Genomic DNA, 24,110 nt, shown 5'->3' with positions numbered 1-24,110 from the left:
CACACACACACACACACACACACACACACACACACACACACATATGTTGAAGAGGGTCACTAATATGTGCAGTTGAGATAATAGATCAAGGAATAAGAGTATCATGTTAAGGATTTCTTACCGTTTATTTTCTTTCTTTTTGGTGTTAATCACATATTCCTCAATATAACTAAAAGAGCACATTAGGGTCGTTTTTATTTTTTTTAAATATTTTCGACGTTGTAACAATTTTATCACAAATGTATAAAATATTTTATTATAGGCCTAACATATCATGAACTTCGTTTGCCATATTAGGTTTAAACTTAATATTCGTTATATTACTGTATACTTTGCGTTTGTTTTACGTTAAATAGTTTTGTAAATACAAGATAAGTTGAACCTAGTGTAAAACTATATTTTAAAATATTAAAACAATAATATTAAACATCCTATGTTAAAACGATTTAGAACTGCAACTTTAACAAAATTCACGAACTGTTAGTATAAAAATTAGTTTTAAGGAGGTGATCAGAACGTTTAATTTTAGAACAAAATAATCCGAATATTTTCATGAGAAGCTTAAAATAATATAACACACTAATACATTATAATTTATATTATAATAAAATAATACAATACAACACGTTTAAAACTAGAATGAAAAGGAACTTGTTTGAAAGTAGAAAACAACGTTTATAAGTGAGATAAAAAAAATCGAAACCTTTTTATAAATTAAATAAAATATGTTAAATAAATGACTTGTTTATAAGCAGGTTAAAAACTACAACATGTTTATGAGTGGGGCACAAAAATGTTCATTATAGCCTAAATTAAAAAAAAAACAGAAATTGTTTGTGTAAAAAACAATTAAAAGTAGAAAAAATAAAACATGTTTATACAAGATCGAAACGATTATATAACGAGAAAAATCTTCACCGAAAAGAAAAGAATCAGAATATGTCACAAAAAAGTAAATAGTATATAAATATGAAATATTATTAACGGACCACAAAATATATTTAAAAGTAGCAAAAAATCTACTACATAATTTGCAGGTTCAGAGAAACCCAGTCATTTTAAGTAGTAGACGAAACAATACACCGCAACGAATGGGTCGTATACTATTTTATTTAATGACAATTAGTACATCACAGTTTTAATTAACTGTTTATTAAATGCAGCTTGTACTCGGTGTTAAATAGATGTGAAACCTCCCGCTTATAATCGTCTAAACTTTTTTTGTACAAGGTTTTGGAACACTGATATAAAAGGGTTTTCAATTGGATGAACATATATAAATAAGAAGCCGCTATTTGCTGTGGAACAGGTGGGGTATTTGACATTGGAGCTCCCTCTACAGGGACTCAACATAGTCCCTGTATTTTGGATACATAAAAACTTCTTTCCTCACTACAAACGGAAAAATAAAACATAATTTTAAGTATTTTATTTGCTCACCAGTAAAATGCTCCGGCTTAAATGCATCCAATATCTGAGATAACATAATACCAATAGATGGTAATAAACAAGTTGTCTTCTGTTGAATAAATACACTTTTTGTATTAGAAACAGGCTAAATGATGTAAAAGACATCAAACCTTGAAGCTATTGTGCTTTTAGAGCTTTTGCTCGGGTGAGAAAAGCAAAGGACAAAAAGGCAGTGGACATGTCACTCGGGTGGACAACCTCTATAGAGAGGGAGGAGGCCCAGATTTCATGGCCGTTTATGAGTAAGCTTTCTGAGGGAACTGCATTCAGTGTAACACAAAGGCAAATCGTCTGGATGCTGGAACAGGAGGGCAGACCGGGGGCCTTTACCATTCACCCATCACTGGGCTAAAAATTCCTCTCTCTACTCCCACAACCCTTTTCATGAGAAGTTACAGGACAATTATGGTAATAGTTCCGCTTTGTTTGGGCTAAAGGAGAAGGCCTAGAGGCCAGAGAGTTCTTATTCCACTTGACATTTACGCCGGCCTTCTTTCTGTTTGCACACATTCTGACTGATGCAAGGTGCTAGTCTTGTATAGTTCTGAGAAACAGCTATTACTGGGAAAATGTGAGGAGATTGATGACATTGTACTAGTACCACACTCAAATCAGCTAGTACAATAGAAGTACTAAAATGAATTTCCGCTTGTTGCTGGGGTGATACCTTTTGTATCTTTAGTCTGTATATTTTCATATTAAAAGGTATCTATTACACTGTTATACTCTATATGACCTATATGTATCTTCCCACATTTTGCTAATTTCATTTCTGAGAGTGTAGGTTAGCTGATACCATCTAAAATAAGTCTAACCTGCAGCTTAGTCAACTAACTCGTGGTTGGGAAAACAACTTTTCTTACAGTTTGAAAGGCTGTACGTTATTCATTATAAAGGCCCAGAATTTAGACACAGTGTGTGAACTAATAAGACACAGTTTCTTCTTCACTTGAGAAAATATGCTGGCACTCATCTAACACAGTGGTGCCAGTTTCTGCATGGTGGCGGCTGGCCAAGCTCTGAGCTGAAGTCAATGAGCAGCGCAGTATGGATCTTCATTTCAGCATCACAGCTGTCCCTGTTCTTTGTTCTGCCCTATTTCATGGGGTGCATTATTTGTATTTTGGGCTATTATGTATGATACATTACCTCGGTTTCGACTGGTGAGACAGTTATAAGTGATATCTATTTCTATAATATGTGGGACGTCTATGAGCATTGCATTTCTTATAATAGTCACACAGGAAGCTTAATGCATCCTATTTAGAGTATACTTTAACTTCTGTGACATATAAGCTTAGAGGCCCACATAAAAGAAGACTGCAAAAACATCCTAGTTTTTCATGTTCACACTGTACTCTGTGAAAACTCCCATGACCTTGAGAAATAGGTAAGACCTTAGATCACCATACGATTAAACAATCAAACACAAAATAGAACCCTCTCATCGAGCTGCACCCCATATGACCATGGGAAATTGCATGGCTAATATAATTTTACAGGTGGATACACAGGAAGATTAGGATGTAATTACAAGCATTAAAATGTCAACCTCAAAGTATTCCCTAGAGTTGCTCTCACCTCCTCTTCAAAATGGTCTCAGTGTGTATCAAGTGGAGGGAGAAATATACAGTTGGTGGACTATGAACTTTGGTAAACATACATTACACGGGTAACACATGACCAATTGTAGAAATAGAGAAAAATTAACAGCGCGTAGCATGTGGGGTTAAACAGTTAAATCCACATCCAATTTAATTAACTTGCTTTAATTGTCTGTCATTTATATACCATTGAATCATTTCCCTGTAGTTATATTACAAGTTTAGAAGGTATTTCCCAAAGTTTATTCACTTTAAATTGTTAGGATCTCTTTTTATTCTGCAGAGGTTGAAGATAAGGGTGTTAGCTTAACTACATGCCTCACTGCATCAGTATACAAGTTCTTTGAAGAGATTTTGTCTGACACTCAAAAACCAAAATCTGAAGTGACAAGCTTTACCTGAAGCTATTTTTCATTTAAACATGTACACTCTGCCTTTTGGTTCCTTTCCGACACCCTGTCACAGCTAGGTCTCAAACACGTGTGCACCACCACTGCAGCTGTCCAAACACCCTTCACGCAGTATTGCGAAAATAGCACCAGACTAACCAGGCCACCAGACCGACCATGTCCCAGTATATGCTCATCTTCTGGATGGAGGGTGAGGTGTGGCCTGCTTGCTGGAAGATTATATCTGGCCCTTGTGTTGCCTCTATCACGCACACTCTAATGAAAAACAAACACAGTGATACAGTGTAACAAGGTCTACAGGGTTTAGTGGCATAATGTAACACAAAACATACATTCACCGGTCATGTTATTAGGGACGCTTGTACACCTGCTTATTCATGTAATTTTGCAATTGGCCAGTTATGTGGCAGTAGTGAGGAATGCATACTATCATTCATCAAACACATAAATGGGAGTGGCGTTGACAGTGGTGTGGTTGCCAGTGTCCGATGAGCTGGTTTGAGTATGTAAGAAAGTGTACATGTTTTGAAATTGTCTGTTGTTTATAGAGTTAACACAGAATAATGCAAATAAAAAACAAGTATTGATTCAGGTAGAAATGCCTTGTTATTGAGAGAGGTCTGAGAAAATGTCCGGACTAGAACTGATGTATAGGAAGCAAATGGAGGAGCAGAAAAGCATATTTAAATGCATAACACATCAAACAAAGGTAGACGATCACATTGGGTTCCACCACTGAAGACAGGGTTAAGCACCCATTTTCCAATTATTAAATACATGCTGATCATGTACATATACAATTATGGTTAGCACGTGTAGCATATTGGTAAGAGCCTGAGTTCCCTGGGTTCATATCCTAGGATGGGCTCACAAATTCAGAGGAGTCATGGCGTAACATGAACCTAGCTATTGGAGGCGACACATCAGTCTCAAGCCCCGATAAATAGGAGGGTTGCATTGGGAAGGGCACCTGGAGTGAAAACTGTGCCAAATCAAATACCCGGACAAATGATTTGCTGTGGCAACATCTAATCAGCAGCTGAAAAGAATATTTTATGTACATGTACATTTATGGTTGTAGCCCAGAGGTTAAGATACTGGACGTTTGATTAGAACTTAGTAAAAATAAAGGGGGTTTTTGATACATGCAAACAATTATAAGTCTACATGATTTTCAGTTTAAATAAAAAAACATTTAGTTCTCTTGACAAATGTCCAAGTACATAACCTGTAATAAGCAATGTCGGTAAGTGCTGACAAGCTTTAGTACATCTCTTGCTGAATATTCACCCATTTTCTAGTGCAAAGGCACCCATCTCATTGAGGTTTGATGGCTTTTGTGCTCCAACTGCTTTCTTTAAATCCCATCAAAGATTTTTTATAGGATTTAAAGTTGGAGAATGAGAAGTGCTCTCCAGGATACTTCTTAGGATATTCCTTAACCAAGCTTTGGTTGTCTTGGAAGTGTGCTTGGGATCATTGTCTTGCTTAAAAGTTCAGGTTAGTTCCTTCTCTTTCTTTCTTAAAATGTCTTGTTTTTGTGAATCTATGGTGTCAATCACATGGTCAAGATTACCAGTTCCTGCAGCAAAAAAGAAATTACTGACCCACTGACTTTGTTTTGGCTTCTTAGATCCAACATAATTATGTTTTTGAATTTGTGGCAACTGTTTGGGAAAGGTCCTTTGTTGTTTCAGCATGACAAGGGAGATGAGGGTAATAAAGATAATGTTTACTGGTCTGTCTAAAGCCATGAACAAAAATTTTGAATGTTGCACTGCTGGGGTGGTACCTCCAGGAGTACATATTTTTACTGGTACATCAAAGTCATACGTAGATACAGTACAGTTGCAATTGGAAATATTTAACCCCCCAAATTAAATAATGATTTATATCTCAGAACCTTTCTACAGAGTAAAATTTTGGTTTTAAATCAGTTGAATGATTTGAACAATTTGACAAAGAAAATGAATGATGTAGTATTTTTAAGCAGCAGAATATTTTGTTAACACTGCCAAGTCACAGTTATTCAACCCCTAGATAATACTGCTGACCTCAAAACCTTCTGCTAGTCTGTATGACCTAAAGTTGGGTTACAACATGATTGAACCACTGGGAATTCAATAATGTGTTAAATAAACACCACCCAGAGATTCACTGTCTAGTTTAAAAATTAAATAAATGAATGAATAAATAAGAATTTTTTTATAGTCTAGGACACCTGAGAAGGGTTTGGTTAATGCTATTTAAAGGCATAAGCTGCTTATTACACACCTGTTTGGACCTGTTGAACCTATTAGATGGATTATAGAAATATTGCTTTTCTCTTCATTTCTACTTTAGGAGATGTGTTACTCCTTTTCATCAATCTGAACAAGAAAGGTGCACTTGTCAGTGCACTCTAAGAGCTGGTCCTACAAATGAGGAGGGCTGCATCAGGAAGGGCATCCGGTGTAAAAACTGTGCCAATTCTCTCACAATTTGGCACAAAGTGGTAATCCCTGACCCATCTTTGCCTGCAAAACTGAGCCTTTGGTGGATCTAGCTTTCATACTCAATTATGATACCCTCACCTGTTACCAATTCACCTCCTGTTTATGGAATAACTGTGAACAATATGCATATTATATAAAATAGCATTTAAAAAAAGGCAAAGCAAGATGTATACATACACATAGATTCACGTAAGGGGTATGAATATACAGACTGATCAGAGGGGGTAAAATGTAGTTATTTACAAAAAACAGATAACCAATAAAACTGAGGTCTGGGTTACATGAACACACGGGAGTAACACAAGAGACATAAACAGAGATGCATGTACAGCATCATCTGAAAGGGTAGACCGGTAATGTACAGATCTTTAATTTATCAGCAGAGCAGACAGAATGGGAGTAGCTGGCTTGTAGAACTTATTTTCCTCATTCATAATTACAACTACACATGTAAGACCAAGGGCAGGCTAAGACCAAGGGTAGCCAAACAAAAGGTTTGATCATAAAAAAAGCATGAAAAAGTGCAAAAAGAATATACGGGAAGTCTCCAATGCCTTTGAAAATAGTATACAAGCCCTAAGGCTATCCTTTCTCCTGCCATATACCTAAAAAACACTGTAGCCAGAGGACTTTGTGGAATTCAGTTTAAATTAAATATGAGCTTGTTTTGCCAAGTGAATAAAGTAGTTTTTACATGTTCCAGCCTTGGGTGAATCAAAACATTATTTATATTCACATAATTATGTCTTAATATTTTTCCTCACCTGGGAGCTAGTTGATAAGTGGCTGTAATACGATTAAAATCACAGAAAGAGTAAAAGGTCAAAAACTACTTGAATATTCTTAATTTCTGTGTGGAGTGCTTCAAGCCTGGAGAGAGCAAGGGTGCTACAATTTCTCCATATTTTCCTCATCCTTGAGGAGAAAACTTTCTTTTTAAAGTGCTCTATCTTTTCGTCTCCTGGAAGCCTAGGAGGGAAATAGGAAAGTGAGAATAAATGACGGTCAAGAACAGAACTGTTAAAACCTCTTATTAAATACATGCCTTGCTGCGTCTAAGAAAGGGAATATTTCATTAAAAACGTTTTTATATGAAAGGACATGGTAACATAAGAAATCTAACAATCCACTAAAGCAATGCAGGGCTTTAGAAAATAAGGGAAGTTACTGACTAACACAGAGAGCTGTCCAGGTTTCTCAGTAGGATGTGTTTTATTTATTTGCTGAACTGGTGGGTGGATGAGAGGGTGTATTTGTCAGGTGAATGAGAGCAGAGGTATTGAAGTGTATGAAATATTCAGCAAAGAAGTAATGATTCCCCTGACAAAGCAGAGGGGTATTGAGAAGTGAAACTTGGAGGTGCAGAACAAGAGAGGTGGATACAAAAGCTCACAGCCCTTTTCCTACAGAACGGCAGACAAAAGAGTAAAGATGCCAAATAGATTCCTTTCAGAAGCCTCTTTCACATTCTCCAGTGGCATCAGAGTACATCAGTGGTTATGAATCCGACTGTTTCACTCAACACTCGACAGACGGTAATAAATGTGTTAAAATTCTTTTGTATAAAAGGCATCTCTGAGGGAGAATAAAAAGTGTCATAGAGGCTTGGGCATCTCTGGCCACATTCATATTTATGACTATTATTATTGCCAAGTGCAAATGTATTTGTCATACTGCATTTGAAGAAGAAAAGAGATAAAATAATCCACAAAACTGACTTCTGGCTGCTTTAAGCACATAGTGACTGTAAAATGAAAATACTGAAATTAAATAAACAAACCTTAAATATACAGTACATTTCCTGCCCCAATACTAAAGTAAAACACACATTTGTGGTGGGATTGGAATTGACACTTGATTTACAAACAGTAAAAAGTGAGTAAATAACATTCATGTAACTAAAACAAAAATCTAATTTTGAAGCATTTGTTCTAATCATCTGACAAGTTATAGATTCATAACATCAAGCATAAAGCTATTCAATTGTTCATGGACAATACAATACAAGTGGATCTGTTAGTATTGGAGAGCTTTGAATTTAATATAAATGTCGTAAGCAAAGAACATGTCCATTGCAAGTATTTGTTTGTCAAGTGAAAATATCTGCGAGCAACATCAGTAAACTATGAGCAACAACAGTAATAATTAGGGGTGCCACAGTCTCAAGCTACTTTCTACATAACTGACATTTTTACTCTTAACGATTTCACATTTAAACTACATTTTCAGTTGTTTTACCCAAAGGTGGTTCTGACAGAAACCTGTTTACCCACCCGAGGTTGAATCCTGCAAGTTGAGACTGCCGTGCCAAAAACGCTGCTCCTGCTAGATGTGACGGAACCTGGCGCGTTTGCACCAAAAATGTCAAGAACCCAATCCGGACTTTATCACAGACTGGACTGACTAATGAAGAACTCCAGTTGTTTCAATTATTATTTTTTGCTAGTTATAACTTTTAGTTCAATTTAATTTTGTGTGTGTATGATTTGTGATGATATGAAAATCCTAGGCCACCCAAGGAGGATGGGGGTCCCTGCTGAGTCTGGTTCCTCTCAAGGTTTCTTCATGTATTCTTAAGGGAGTTTTTCCTTGCCACTGTCACCCTCGGCTTGCTCAACAGGGGTTTTTGGTCTGTTGGTCCTAGATTCTGTAACGTTGCTTGGAGACAATGTCCATTGTAAAAAGTGCTATACAAATAAATTTGACTTGACTAACAGTCCAAACTCACAGAACAGGATCACAAATTGCTGCATTGTATTCTGTAAAAATATGCCCATATTTGCAACAACGTGTGTTTAAAAATGAGGGCAGTTCTAATGGCCTGTGACTGACAGGGGCCCTAAAATAATTTGAACATAGGTTTTTTAGTATTACATTATTAAACTATTACTAATGGAATATTTCATTTAAAATTAAATTTTGTTTTTTTATGGGCAAAAAGTAAACATCCACAGAGTCTCTGTATTGCTCTCCACTGTATTTACACGAGATGGTTCAGTCCAGGCACAAACAGTACTTGCTAGCCGTGAACTGTAAGCAAGGAGAGAAGCATCACATCCTATTTTAAAGAAAAATCTAGTTACCAATAACCGAAAGAAATGAAACTAAGACAGAAGAGAGAAAACAAAGGGCGACACAATGTCATCCAATTGTTCACCAAAAAGGTGGGTGTATGGATAGTGGATCACTATCCACACGATGCCCACAGGCTAAGAACAGACTGAGAACAAAATATATCTTAAAGTAATGGCTGGTTTGCCCTAAAATTTGTTGTGCACTATCAAGACCCCTAGTGAAAGAAACGACTTATTATTTATTTCATTATCAACATTAAGAGAATATTTCATTCTAGAATATTACCATTCAAATTATATTTAAACTGTAAAAAACTGTAGATGTCTTATAGAAGGTATTAGTCTTGTCTCAATTTCATGAATTCCATGGAATGCATGAATTCCACTGTATGCAAAATGCTCTCTGTCAGTATCCATTGGTAGCCATTTGAAAATTGGCATTTTCTATTTCGTGACAATGCTTTGGAAATACATCTATAAATAACTGGTTCAATGGTTTGGTAGGGAAGATCTGTACTGTAGTCCTAGACTCAACTCTATCCAACACCTTTGGTATAACACTGACTGTAAACCAGGCCTTATTTCCTGATATAAGTGTTTAATCTCTAATGTTAATGTTTAATGTTTTGTGGCTACATATAATCAAATACACCATCATTCCAAAATAGAGGCTGCTACAGCATTATGGGTGTTTTGCAAGCCCATGTGAGGTTTGCTTTGTCAATCTGTTGCCCGGAGATTTGATAATATTCTCAATAAATAATAAAATCCGCATAAGAACTACAACCCCAAATCAGAAAAAGTTGGGACAGCATGGAAAATGCAAATAATAAAAAAACTGATATATTTCATGTTTTGTCTGCTCAAATTCATTTCATTTATTAATAAAAATCCATTCCTGCATTTCAGGCCTGCAACACATTCTAAAAAAGTTGGGACAGTAAAGCATTTACCACTTTGTAATGTTGCTATTCCTTTTCACCACACTTAAAAGACATTTTGGCACCGAGGATACCAAGTGATTTAGAGTTTCAGCTTTATTTTGGCTCATTCTTCCTGCAAACATGTCTTAAGATGTGCAACAGTACGGGGTCGTCGTTGTTGCATTTTTCCTTTCCAAATTCTCCCCACATTCTCTATTGGGTACAGATCAGGACTGCAGGCAGGTCAGTTCAGTACCCGTACCCTCTTCTTCTGCAGCCATGCCTTCATAATATGTGCAGCATGTGGTTTTGCATTGTCTTGTTGAGAAATGCATGGATGTCCCTATAAAACATGCTGTCGTGAAGGCAGCACATGTTGCTCTAAGATCTCAGTGTATTTTTCTGCATTAATGCTGCCATCACAGAAGTGTTAATTACACTGGACAACAATTTTTTGCCAAAGTTCTGTTTCCTTGAATTTTTTTGGTGATTGTGACAGACCCATTTGATCTGAACACAAATGTAGTTTCTGATTGTCTGTATCACATAGAAATTTTGAGAAACATGAGATTAACTTTACTGATTATAACACATTTAAATCTTATACAGTGTATCACAAAAGTGAGTACACCCCTCACATTTCTGCAAATATTTCATTATATATTTTCATGGGACAACACTATAGACATGAAACTTGGATATAACTTAGAGTAGTCAGTGTACAGCTTGTATAGCAGTGTAGATTTACTGTCTTCTGAAAATAACTCAACACACAGCCATTAATGTCTAAATAGCTGGCAACATAAGTGAGTACACCCCACAGTGAACATGTCCAAATTGTGCCCAAATGTGTCGTTGTCCCTCCCTGGTGTCATGTGTCAAGGTCCCAGGTGTAAATGGGGAGCAGGGCTGTTAAATTTGGTGTTTTGGGTACAATTCTCTCATACTGGCCACTGGATATTCAACATGGCACCTCATGGCAAAGAACTCTCTGAGGATGTGAGATAGAATTGTTGCTCTCCACAAAGATGGCCTGGGCTATAAGAAGATTGCCAACACCCTGAAACTGAGCTACAGCATGGTGGCCAAGGTCATACAGCGGTTTTCCAGGACAGGTTCCACTCGGAACAGGCTTCGCCAGGGTCGACCAAAGAAGTTGAGTCCACGTGTTCGGCGTCATATCCAGAGGTTGGCTTTAAAAAATAGACACATGAGTGCTGCCAGCATTGCTGCAGAGGTTGAAGACGTGGGAGGTCAGCCTGTCAGTGCTCAGACCATACGCCGCACACTGCATCAACTCGGTCTGCATGGTCGTCATCCCAGAAGGAAGCTGACGCACAAGAAAGCCCGCAAACAGTTTGCTGAAGACAAGCAGTCCAAGAACATGGATTACTGGAATGCCCTGTGGTCTGACGAGACCAAGATAAACTTGTTTGGCTCAGATGGTGTCCAGCATGTGTGGCGGCGCCCTGGTGAGAAGTACCAAGACAACTGTATCTTGCCTACAGTCAAGCATGGTGGTGGTAGCATCATGGTCTTGGGCTGCATGAGTGTTGCTGGCACTGGGGAGCTGCAGTTCATTGAGGGAAACATGAATTCCAACATGTACTGTGACATTCTGAAACAGAGCATGATCCCCTCCCTTCGAAAACTGGGCCTCATGGCAGTTTTCCAACAGGATAACGACCCCAAACACAACCTCCAAGATGACAACTGCCTTGCTGAGGAAGCTGAAGGTAAAGGTGATGGACTAAACCCAATTGAGCACCTGTGGCGCATCCTCAAGTGGAAGGTGGAGGAGTTCAAGGTGTCTAACATCCACCAGCTCCGTGATGTCATCATGGAGGAGTGGAAGAGGATTCCAGTAGCAACCTGTGCAGCTCTGGTGAATTCCATGCCCAGGAGGGTTAAAGCAGTGCTGGATAATAATGGTGGTCACACAAAATATTGACACTTTGGGCACAATTTGGACATGTTCACTGTGGGGTGTACTCACTTATGTTGCCAGCCATTTAGACATTAATGGCTGTGTGTTGAGTTATTTTCAGAAGACAGTAAATCTACACTGCTATACAAGTTGTACACTGACTACTCTAAGTTATATCCAAGTTTCATGTCTATAGTGTTGTCCCATGAAAAGATATAATAAAATATTTGCAGAAATGTGAGGGGTGTACTCACTTTTGTGATACACTGTATGTGTCATTAGTTCAACTGAGCTAAAAGTGTTTTGCTGCTGATTTTCGTTTCTACTCAACATCTGGTGCATCTCGTATTAGTGTCCAGCAATAGTCAGCCAGCACTGACGGATTCCAGTGGCCTTGGTAACATTTTTTCATTGTGGCAATGTCTTGGTGAAAGCATTCGCCATGCTCATCACTTACTGCACCAAGATTAGGGAAGAAATGCAGGAAATTAATTTTCAGTGACGTTGCACTTCATCACTTTGTAAGCTTGAAGAAGGTTGTCACCCAGCTTGATGAAGTTTGGCGCTCGATAGTTGCAAAAAAAAAATTTTCAACAACATCCTGGAATGATTTCCAAGTGATTTTCTCAGGTCTCACCACCAGCTCTTTGAACTGATCATTCATGATGTGTCGCATTTGTGGACCAACAGAAATGCCTTCACTAATCATGGTATCAGTTATTCTTGCGAACTCTTCTTGCTTTTTATTTGTTCGTTGCCTTTATAAAAATTTTCATCAGCCCGAGTTTTAAGTGAAGTGAATATCTTTTTTTTTTTGGGTCCACAAGTGGTTTATGTGCAATATTGTTCTGCCCTGGGGTCAAATTCTGATGAATTGGCCAGTTATTTTTAGTGTAATATGATTCTTCTTATGACTGTCCCAATTGCAAATGAAGCAGCAATACTTGGTATATCTGAGCTGCAATCCAAGAAGCAGTGCCACTCTAAATCTCCAGCTGTTTCAGTTGTTGTTGCTGTACTTGATGTGTTCCAACAACAGTTCCATGTTCTGGTATGTTTCCTTCATGTGTAAAGCATACCAACAGGTACTGAAGGATAGACATTGTCACTGTATAAACAAGACAGCCTTGAGGCATGAATCAATAAAATGGTACGTGATAGGAAAAATTTGAGGTGATTTTTGTTATCAGCAGCTCAAAATACCTAAGACACACCCAAAAGTGTTCAAGAAACAAAATCTCTGTTGACCAGTGTTACCTTTACCAAGGGCACTGACACAGCCACATACAGTGACAGACCCTGGCTTTTGGACTTGTTGCTAATAACAGTCTGGATGGTACTTTTCGTCTTTGGTCTGGAGCACACAGCATCCATTTTTTCCAAAAAAGACCTGGAATGCTGATTCTTCTGACCACAATACATGTTTCCACTGTGTGATGGTCCATACTAGATGCCTCCGAGCCCAGAGAAGTCGACACCGCTTCTGGACATGGTTAACATAAATCTTCTTTTTTGCACAGTAAAGGTTTTTCAAAGTAATCCCTTCCCATGTGATTATATTATAGCTATTGTTGAGTGGCGGTTCTTGATGCAGTGCTGTCTGAGGGCAGTGCCATCTTTTTTTGGAATGTGTTGCAGGCCTGAAATGCAGGAATGGATTAACAAATAAAATGAAGTTGAGCAGACAAAACATGAAATATATTGGGTTCAAACTGTCTGCAATCAAATAAAAGTCAAAGTAAATGTAAACACTGCATTTTTATTTTTTTTGCATTTTCCATACTGTCCCAACCTTATCTGATTTGGGGTTGTATGAAAAGCTTTAAAATCAGGTTTATTTCGAATTTTAGCACAGTCCATCAGACAAAAGTAATGTTAACCTGACTAAATCATGTCCTGGCATAACACAGTGCATTATACAGCCAGGGTGAGCCAGACACACCAAAGCCGTCAAAACTGATGAGTGAAAACACTTGTCCATTTGTTTAATGCATTAGAGTAAATGTGCCTAGAGGCTGTTTACCATAGAAACAGTTGTCATTAATGATCTAAGTGATTAGAGGTCAGCACAGACTCACTTGCAAGAGGTGGAACTGCAAAGTTGCACTTAGCGAAATAAATCTAGGCATGTTCTGTTTGGTGGGCTGGAAGGAACTTCAGAAATGTCTAACATTTCCTTTAAATGTATTCTCTCTAGCTGATTTGTTCATCAGAAAAAAAAATCTTATTTTTGCATGTTATATGCGTTCCAGCACTTTGGCCAAATGTTTCTAGAACAATGAATGGTCAGCTTTTTAATCTCAGAAAAAGTATAGAAGGATCAACAAAGAACCTTTTATATATTGTGAGCAGAGCTAATGAGCTCTACTACTACTAGTTGATAAAACATACTTTGGTGAGTTCTACGGTTATGGCTTGGCCCACAGCATTTACATAAAGGTGAACTTTTGTAGGAATTATGCCATGTATTTCATCCACCACTCTTTACTCAGCATGAATGGGCTGTTTGTACAATGCACTGGTGATTTCCTTAGCAACAGCAGCCATGCACTTGTATTGTACTGATGTTCTCACTAATCATGTTAAATCTTTCTCAGGGTTTGTAATAAGTGTAGCTAATGACAGTGGTGGATTAGCATTTAAAATATGATAACAGAGATCTTATTTTTTAACTATGCTAAACTATTGAAAGAATACTCAGACAAAAAAAACTTCCCGAGAGGCTATGCCTAAAAAAGACTCATCTAGGCAGTACTGTAGTTAAGTTTTAATCAGAAGTGCATTAAGAATAGTAAACAAAAGAATAATAGTCTGGATTACAATAACACTGTATGTCCAGAATGTTGAGTGGAGTCCAGTGCAGGTATAGCACTCCACAATGCAGGAAGTATACGAGGCTCTGTTTTTGATTATCAGTATTAACTGCCTACAACAAAACAGAAAAGCTGATATATGAACCTACAAGAATTTTTATGACTATTGATAAGAAGCAACATTAACAAAAGTAACCAAAACCAAGACATAACAACTCCATGGCATTAATATAGAGCTATTGTTATTCATTAGTATAGTGTCTGAGAGACTACAATACAAGACCAAATACAAGAACAAGGTTTGTAGTGACAAAAACACCATACAGTAACAGTAACTATTTGGCCTTTTTCATATCAAGAACAAGAAATGTTTTATTCAAGGTTCACACTTCTGTTCAAATTTGAAGAATAAAATAATATATGAGGGTTTCTCTGCATGCTTTGTTTGCCCCCTTTCATGCTGTTCTTCAATGGTCAGGACCCCCACAGGACCACTACAGAGCAGGTATTATTTAGGTGGTGGATGATTCTCAGCACTGCAGCGACACTGACATGGTGGTGGTGTGTTAGTGTGTGTTGTGCTGGTATGAGTAGATCAGACACAGCAGCACTGCTGGAGTTCTTAAACACCTCACTGTCACTGCTGGACTGAGAATAGTCCACCAACCAAAAACATCCAGCCAACAGCCCCCCAAGGGCTGCATCCTGTGACCACTGATGAAGGTCTAGAAGATGACCAACTCAAACAGCAGCAATAGATGAGCGATCGTCTCTGACTTTACATCTACAAGGTGGACCAACTAGCTAGGAGTGTCTAATAGAGTGGACAGAAAACTCCAGCAGCGCTGCTGTGTCTTATCTACTCATACCAGCACACACTAACACACCACTGCTGAGAATGATCCACCACCTAAATAATACATGCTCTGTAGTGGTCCTGTGGGGGTCCTGACCCTTGAAAAACAGGGTGAAAGCAGGTTAAAAAGATATGTAGATAAATAGATGGACTACAGTCAGCAATTGTAGAACTACAAAGTGCTTCTATATGGTAAGTGGAGCTGATAAAATGGGCAGTGAGTGTAAAAACAAGGAGGTGTTTTTAATGTTATGGCTGATAAGTGTATATATATATATATAGATCCCTCGTAATTACAGAGATTCACTATAATTTACTATGTCAGAAGTCTCAAGATAAAGGCTATTGCTTTGTTGTAATGTATCCTGTTGGCAGTATCTCACAACAAAGTATCAATTCCAGCAAACAAACATTTTTCAATTACAATTACAAAAACCACAGGCATTAATTGAGTTTGTATGTGGGAATTTGTGCCTTTTTACTTAAAAGAACATAAAGCACTACTGTCCAATGGCTTTTAATACACAATTTACACATACAGTATACTTTAAATTTGAAAATTCACCATTTAGTGTCTGACTAACAAATCTGAGTTTGGTAATTACCAGAACAGTTGGCTAACATAATCGGGTACCATCAGTTTAAAGAGCTTTGTGTAGAAGAATCTGACTGGCCTGCACACCCTGACCTTAACCCTATCCACCACCTTTGGTATAAATTGCAACATTGATAACAGCTAACAGCAGGCACAACAACTACACACAGCTACCAATGAAACAAAATATGGTACATGTAGAGAGACAAATGACATTAGAGTCAATGTTAGGATTAATAAATATGCTACACACATTTACACCACATCTAACAGCATTGTCTACAGACAGAACTAAAGGCCACCTCCTCTTGATGCTAACTGACTGCAATAGCATGTGACAGAGAGACAAATGAAGGGAAACTATGAGCTACACAGACACAAGGTGACAGGAAATCATTACAGACATCATCTGTGTGAATATTTAATGAAGATTTGATCTGTTGCAGGTGGATAGATGGGCAGAAACAGTGTCACGCATTAACAGTGAATGAAACAGGACCATCTCTAATGGCACAGTCAAATCAGTGCAATGATCACTGACTTGACAAAACATAGAAAGGATTTTACTGGAGTAGCCACACAGCTACTAAGAGAAATTAAAAAATAACAATGCTTTGAAGACATAAAATACGTGTATAAGTAAGTATACACTGATCAGCCATAACATTAAAACCACCTCCTTGTTTCTACACTCACTGTCCATTTTATCAGCTCCACTTACCGTATAGAAACACTTTGTAGTTCTACAATTACTGACTGTAGTCCATCTGTTTTTCTACATGCTTTTTAAACCTGCTTTCACCCTGTTCTTTAATAGTCAGGACCACCACAGAGGGCAGTTGTAGCCTAGTGGTTAAGATACTGGTCCAGTAATTAGAAGGTTGCTGGTTCAAGCCTCACCACTGCCAGGTTGCCACTGTTGGGCCCTTGAGCAAGGCCCTTAACCCTCGATTGCTTAGACTGTATACTGTCACACTACTGTAAGTCGCTTTGGATAAAAGCGTCTGCTAAATGCTTAAAATGTAAATGTATTATTTAGGTGGTGGATCATTCTCAGCACACCAGTGACACTGACATGGTGGTGGTGTGTTAGTGTGTGTTGTGCTGGTATGAGTGGATAAGACACAGCAATGCTGATGGAGTTTTAAAAGGCTGTGTCCACTCACTGTCCACTCTATTAGACACTCCTACCTAGTTGGTCCACCTTGTAGATGTAAAGTCAGAGACGATCGCTCATCTATTGCTGCTGTTTGAGTTGGTCATCTTCTAGAACTTCATCAGTGGTCACAGGACGCTGCCCATGGGGCGCTGTTGGCTGGATATTTTTGGTTGTTGGACTATTCTCAGTCCAGCAGTGACAGTGATGTGTTTAAAAACTCCATCAGTGTTGCTGTGTCTTTTTCACTCATACCAGCACAACACACACTAACACACCACCACCATGTCAGTGTCACTGCAGTGCTGAAAATGATCCACCACCCAAATAATACCTATTCTGTAGTGCTCCTGGGAGAGTCCTGATCATTGAAGAACAGCATGATAGGGGGCTAACAAAGCATGCAGAGAAACAGATGGACTACAGTCTGTAATTGTATAACTACAAAGTGCTTCTAAATGGTATGGCTGATCGGTGTATACATATATGTTAATGTCAAGCAATAATAATAAACTGTTAGAGATCAATCAATTTCCATCATCTGTGGACCAAATCCGACCCTGTAACTGTGGTTTTAATGTAACGTTCAGTACATATATACACATGAAAGAGCCTACATTATGCAATTTGTTATAACTGCACATAGAAAGACTTGAGTCTTGAAAGAGATGTAAGTGTTCAAAAGTCAAAGCATATCAACAGAAAAAAGAAAATCTATGATTTATGTTTTGGTCTAACACGTGCATCTTATGCACCATAACAACTAGTTATGGTAAAGCTAGCTAAGCAATGTTTTATTAACTACTGACTAGTGAGTTACTGCGATGAGTTTAAATAATTATTGTTATAGGCTCCATTATTGGGTGCACTGATGGTCTGTAACGCGTTACTTAGTAACGCGTTACTCTAATCTGACCACATTTTTCAGTAACGAGTAATCTAACGCGTTACTATTTCCAATCCAGTAATCAGATTAAAGTTACTTATCCAAATTACTGTGCGTTACTATTTTTGTCATTTTCCTTAGTGAAAAGATATTTTTGCTTTCTTCTTGGCAGGGGCGGAGCCAGGGGGTGGCCAGTGGTTGCCATGGCCACCATAAAGTAATCTTCGGCCACCCCCCTGGCCCCCCACCACCGCTTTGCCGGCAATTTTTTTTGCGGAAGCATTTCTGCACGCAGGAGCAGCGCACCTCAGATGAGTAGTTCTTCACCAAAACAGTGCAGTAATACACTCAACATAAATGTCAACCACCAACACCATTACAGAAGTACAGTAGTACTATTTAGTAGTATTCGTGGCGCGCTACGAGTAAAAGCGCCAGCTGGCTCTGCGCATTCCAGTGTTGCCAGATTAGGCGATTATCCGCCAAATTGGGCGGATTTTGTTGGAAAACAATTTAATAGCAGGTAAATAACACTTCTATTTAAAAGAAAATCTTCCGTTTTAAGAAGCTCCAGCATTGTAGAAGGCTATTAAAAGTAAAGTCAATTTTCAATGCTGATTTAGCGTAATAGTGTTGGTCAGTCTGTATCATATTCTTGAAAGAAAATTAAAATTTGTTTTCCATGCATTCACAATGTTCTGGGATTCAATTGAGTCTCATCAGTACACACAAGTTGGCAGCCAAATGATAAAGTATTGCAAAGGAATATCTTTGAAATATTCCGCATTATATAACTAATAAAGTAACTTGTAATCTAACTAAGTTACTTTTAAAATCAAGTAATCCATAAAGTAACTAAGTTACTTTTTAAAGGAGTAATCAGTAATCAGTAATCAGATTACTTTTTCAAGGTAACTATGCCATCACTGATTGGGTGACAGTAATGAGGAACCTGAATCAAGTACCAGCCAACAGCCTGTTTACTTAAACCCTTGTTTACCCTCAGTCAGTCCCACCAAGCAACAAAGCCGATCTTGACCAAGCCAGTAAGAGATCCAGTAGAAAACATTTCTGACCCAAAGCAGTCTGATTTGCTACATCTCTGTGCTCATTTGTCATACTGAAATACATCTGTGTCAATTTAGGATGTGCCAAGTTGTGCTGTATAGCTTTAGGGAAACATGTCGTATAATTGGCACATGTATTGATGATGCTATACACTTGCTCTTATTGGTTCACCCAGCCCCCCAAAGCTCAACTGTTAAACTCCACCCAGTGCAGAACATAATGTTTTACAATTTTTGTGGTAATCCAATGCAACAGTGCTGTGTTTTATACGACAAAAGTTACATTCTGCAGCTCTATTGCTTTTAAGACCACATGAGATCATTCTAAATTATCTAAATGTAACTGATTTCTTTAGCACTGCAGCAAAAGCGTTTACTAAACGCTTATTACATGGTAATTATTACACAGTTTATGTAACTATCATTTAAGGCTTAAAATGCTCATTTAATGGTATTTGTAAGTCTGATAGGATGGCTTTCTCAGAGAACCACTGATTCCAACAGCAGCCTGGGAGCCCTCTGCTCCATAATGACTTAGAAACACAGCAAAGACAACAAAAACATCTAAATAGGGGAGAAATATGACTGTGTAAGACGGGATTCTGTGCTTGGGAGTCGTCTTCAGGGCTGCCAGTGAGTGATGCTCTGTCACTCACACAAACGACTGCCATCATCGGCGAAGTCCCAGTGAGCCACATTTCCTTCTTTATCTAATAGAAAGTAATGACACATACAGGCTGCCAGGCCTCTTTGGCAGCAATTGGGCCCTCTGGGGAGACATTTTGCATCTCTTGCCGCAATAAGAATAAACGCATAGGGGAGTCTATTTGGTTGAGTGTGATGGCTAGCGCGTCACTTATCGCAGCTCAATAAATCTCCATGCCTCAGTGAAGAGATGGGAGCAGTTATCGCATCTTGGCAGAGCTCACGTCGCACAAGCCTCTGTGACTGACGGCTCAGCGCATCATCACAAATTATTTATCAAGGTGGAAAGAGTGGAGGGATGATGTGATTTAGCTAGACAAGAAATAAAGGAAATCGAAAAATAAAAGAATTACAGAAATGGAGAAATAAAAGGAAAGAGAAGGTGAGAAAACAAATGAACATCTGAGGAAGACCGTACACTCAACAATGAAGTGGCAAAATCTGAGCTAAAATTAAACTGGCAAAGTGTAAGATCACAGAAAACTGTGATACTGATTCGTCTGTTTGTTCTGAAATTTCTAAAGCGGAGCATTTTAATTCCTATGAAATTTTATTATAGTAGTCTCCTTATCATATTAGCATTTTGGTCAAAAATGATGTCTCTGACTGTGCCCTATAAAAATACAATAAAACATTCAGAATCAGAATCTTTATTACTCGCCTAGTACCAAATGTACAAGGAATTTATCTTGGTGCAGGTGTCAACATACATACATCTAATTAAATAATAGGAAAGATAACAGTATATATAAAAACAGAATAAACAATACAACAGTGACATAGACAGTACAGCATCAGACGAGTGTAATGTAAAGATGTACAGTATGGTACACTGACCAACTTCAAGTAAAAAATTGTGTGATGGAGATAATTAGGTCACTAGTCTCACTCGAATTGATCCTCCACCAGGACTAGAGAAAAGGTATACACCAAAGGGCTTGGAAGTACATCAGAAAACTATTGTTACTTAACACAGTCCAGTGCTGCATCAAGAAATGCAACCTAAAACACAAATAGAAAGTCATGTATGTGTGTGTATATATACTGTATATATACAGTATATATAGACACATACACACACCGATCAGCCCTAACATTAAAACCACCTCCTTGTTTCTACACTCACTGTCCATTTTATCAGCTCCACTTACCATATAGAAGCACTTTGTAGTTCTACAATTACTGACTGTAGTCCATCTGTTTCTCTACATAATTTTAGCCTGCTTTTACCCTGTTCTTTAATGGTCAGGACCGCCACAGGACCACCACAGAGCAGGAATTGTTTGGATGGTGGGTCATTCTCAGCACTGCAGTGACAATGACATGGTGGTGGTGTGTTAGTGTGTGCTGTGCTGGTATGAGTGAAAAAGACACAGCAACACTGATGGAGTTTTTAAACACCTCACTGTCACTGCTGGACTGAGATTAGTCCACCAACCAAAAATATCCAGCCAACAGCGCCCCATGGGCAGCGTCCTGTGACCACTGATGAAGGTCTAGAAGATGACCAACTCAAACAACAGCAATAGATGAGCGATCGTCTCTGACTTTACATCTACAAGGTGGAACAACTAGGTAGGAGTGTCTAATAGAGTAGACAGTAAGTGGACACAGCATTTAAAAACTCCAGCAGCGCTGCTATGTCTGATCCACTCATACCAGCACAACACACACTAACACACCACCACCATGTCAGTGCTAAGAATGAACCACTACCCAAATAATACCTACTCTGTGGTGGTCCTGTGGGGGGCCTGACCATTGAAGAACAACATGAAAGGGGGCTAACAAAGCATGCAGAGAAACAGATGGACTACAGTCAGTAACTGTAAAACTACAAAGTGCTTCTATGGTAAGTGGAGCTGATACAATGGACAGTGAGTCTAACAAGGAGGTGGTTTTAATGTTATGGCTGATTGGTGTATATTATATATATAAGGTATGTCAACATAATTCTGTAACACATAAAAAAGTACTGCAATATAGACATGTGCTTAGCAGGTAGAAATGATGCATCTGGGCCCCTGTCGTCCCCTGAGCCCCCTGCTCCCAGGTCCTCTCATTACAACCAAGCTGAATTCCGCTCTGCTGTCACCTTATGAGGCAACGTCTCTACGCTAACGTTGCATTCATCTCGACCAGTGAGACAGCAGATAGTCTATATATAATGGAATGAAGTGTAAATATAATCAGTACTGTCACACACCTCGCTGGATTCAAGGCCCATTGATCATTAGCTGCCTTCAAATACCAGGTAGCATTTAATGTCGGCGGAGAGGAAATAATAAGCCTAACAAAGATGAATAATTGATGCGTTTGCGGCTACACACTCAGGGCGAGCTTTTCATCGTTATTGTTGAATGTTAGGAAGAATCTGGTTTTGTCTGTGTCAGAACTGGAGGAAAATAAGTGCACAGTTCATTATGCTCCAAACAAACACTGGCGAGTGAAGTTCAATCTGGACGGCTCAGTCAGATAAAAGCAAGCTGTCACTTTGTACTAATGAAATTTTTTTCATTTGTTTGTTTTTTCGCCAACGACATGCCTCAAATGTCATGTCCACCCAAGCAGCAGCCCCTCATTACTGCTGGTAATTAACTCTATATCTGACAGGACCACCAGCGCTAACCAAACTGAAGCTAGTGCAGCAGTGCCAAGACATGCTAATAAATCAGCACATAACAGACACGCTACATAATGGGAGGCAGATGAAAAAAGAGGAGAATTGTTGACGTGAAATGTGGTTATCACTGAATACAGTAGGGGGCAGGGAGGAAAGAGATGCACCTCTCATATTAATGCACTCTTATTCCCTGAGATGAGCATGGTTTTCCACAAGGTAGATGTCCAAGGGTAGGAAAAGACAACTAGAGAGATGGAAAAAAAGAGACTGAAAATAAAGGAGGGGGAAGAGGAAATTACCTGATGTCATGACCTCGCTCTAGTTCACAATCTAATGATGAATACTAGGCCGGTGCAGCATGGCAGATTATCCCAGTGGGGACCTATAAGCCTTTGGCTTGATTTATGGCATATTTATCCACCTCTATCTGAGAGATGTCACCTCGATGGAGAGGGAAGGAGCCTGCGAGCAGAAATGACAGGGAGAGAATTATGTGGCCATAATTGTCAATCATCACTGAATATGAGCTCCAACCCCTTCCGTTTTCATATTGGTGCCGCGATAAAGTTGTCGCTGAAACCATGAGGGCTTCTAATGCCACTGAGAAAGGAATAATATTCACATCATTCTTTTCCCTGCTTGCTGTGAGAGAGGACCTGTGTAGGCTAAAAGCCCAGAGGCAACCTACGGCCCAGAGCTGTGACATTAGTGCTGAGTATATATCTGCAAATGCTCCATTTTTCATATTTCTTTGAGGAGCATGATTAGATTAGATTGGGAATCATTTGTATTGCCTGTCTAGGAGGTTATAAAAACATTAGTCAGTCTGCTGCCTTTAGCCGGGGCTCCACAGGAGTAAAGTGGTTTCACCAAGGCAAGCACAGGTCAGACATAGAACACACCAGTCTGATGAATATGTGGGCTACCAACTTCATGCCTATAATGTGTATTTAAATCACAAAGGTTTCAGACAGTTTGACCCTATAAAATCTATTATATTGTTCTAAGAATTATTTTAATTCCATTATCATTCATTTTTCAGGTTTTTTATTTGGTTGCATAGTTTTAACATTTTTTATCCCTTATTTTGTACAGTAATAGTAAAATAATGTAAAATAATTTGTTGGATTTATGGAAAATTTATTTCAAATGCCTTACAATTTTAACAGTGCAGTTTTTCAAATTAAACAAGAATAAAATTACAATATAACAAAATCTTTTGTAAAAGTCTTTAAAAAGTTTCCCCAAAGTAAAAATAATATCTACCATTTTCCAAAGGCTAGATTGTAGTTACTTTAAGTCATAAAATGGGTTTTATTGAGACATTTATTTGGATGAGTAAATTCACATTTTAATAGTTTTTGGTAAAACATTTAAACAAAAATAGACAAATGTAAAAACATCAGTAACCAACTAGCAAAAAATTATTATGGCATCTATCTCAGAAAAGCCCTTTAATCTGAAGTATCTTGCCTAACCTAACTTAAAGAAAAAAGAAACAACTTT

Source organism: Trichomycterus rosablanca, chromosome 1 (assembly GCF_030014385.1).
Source record: "Trichomycterus rosablanca isolate fTriRos1 chromosome 1, fTriRos1.hap1, whole genome shotgun sequence".
Taxonomy (NCBI): Eukaryota; Metazoa; Chordata; class Actinopteri; order Siluriformes; family Trichomycteridae; genus Trichomycterus; species Trichomycterus rosablanca.
Note: the sequence above shows the minus strand (reverse complement) of the source record.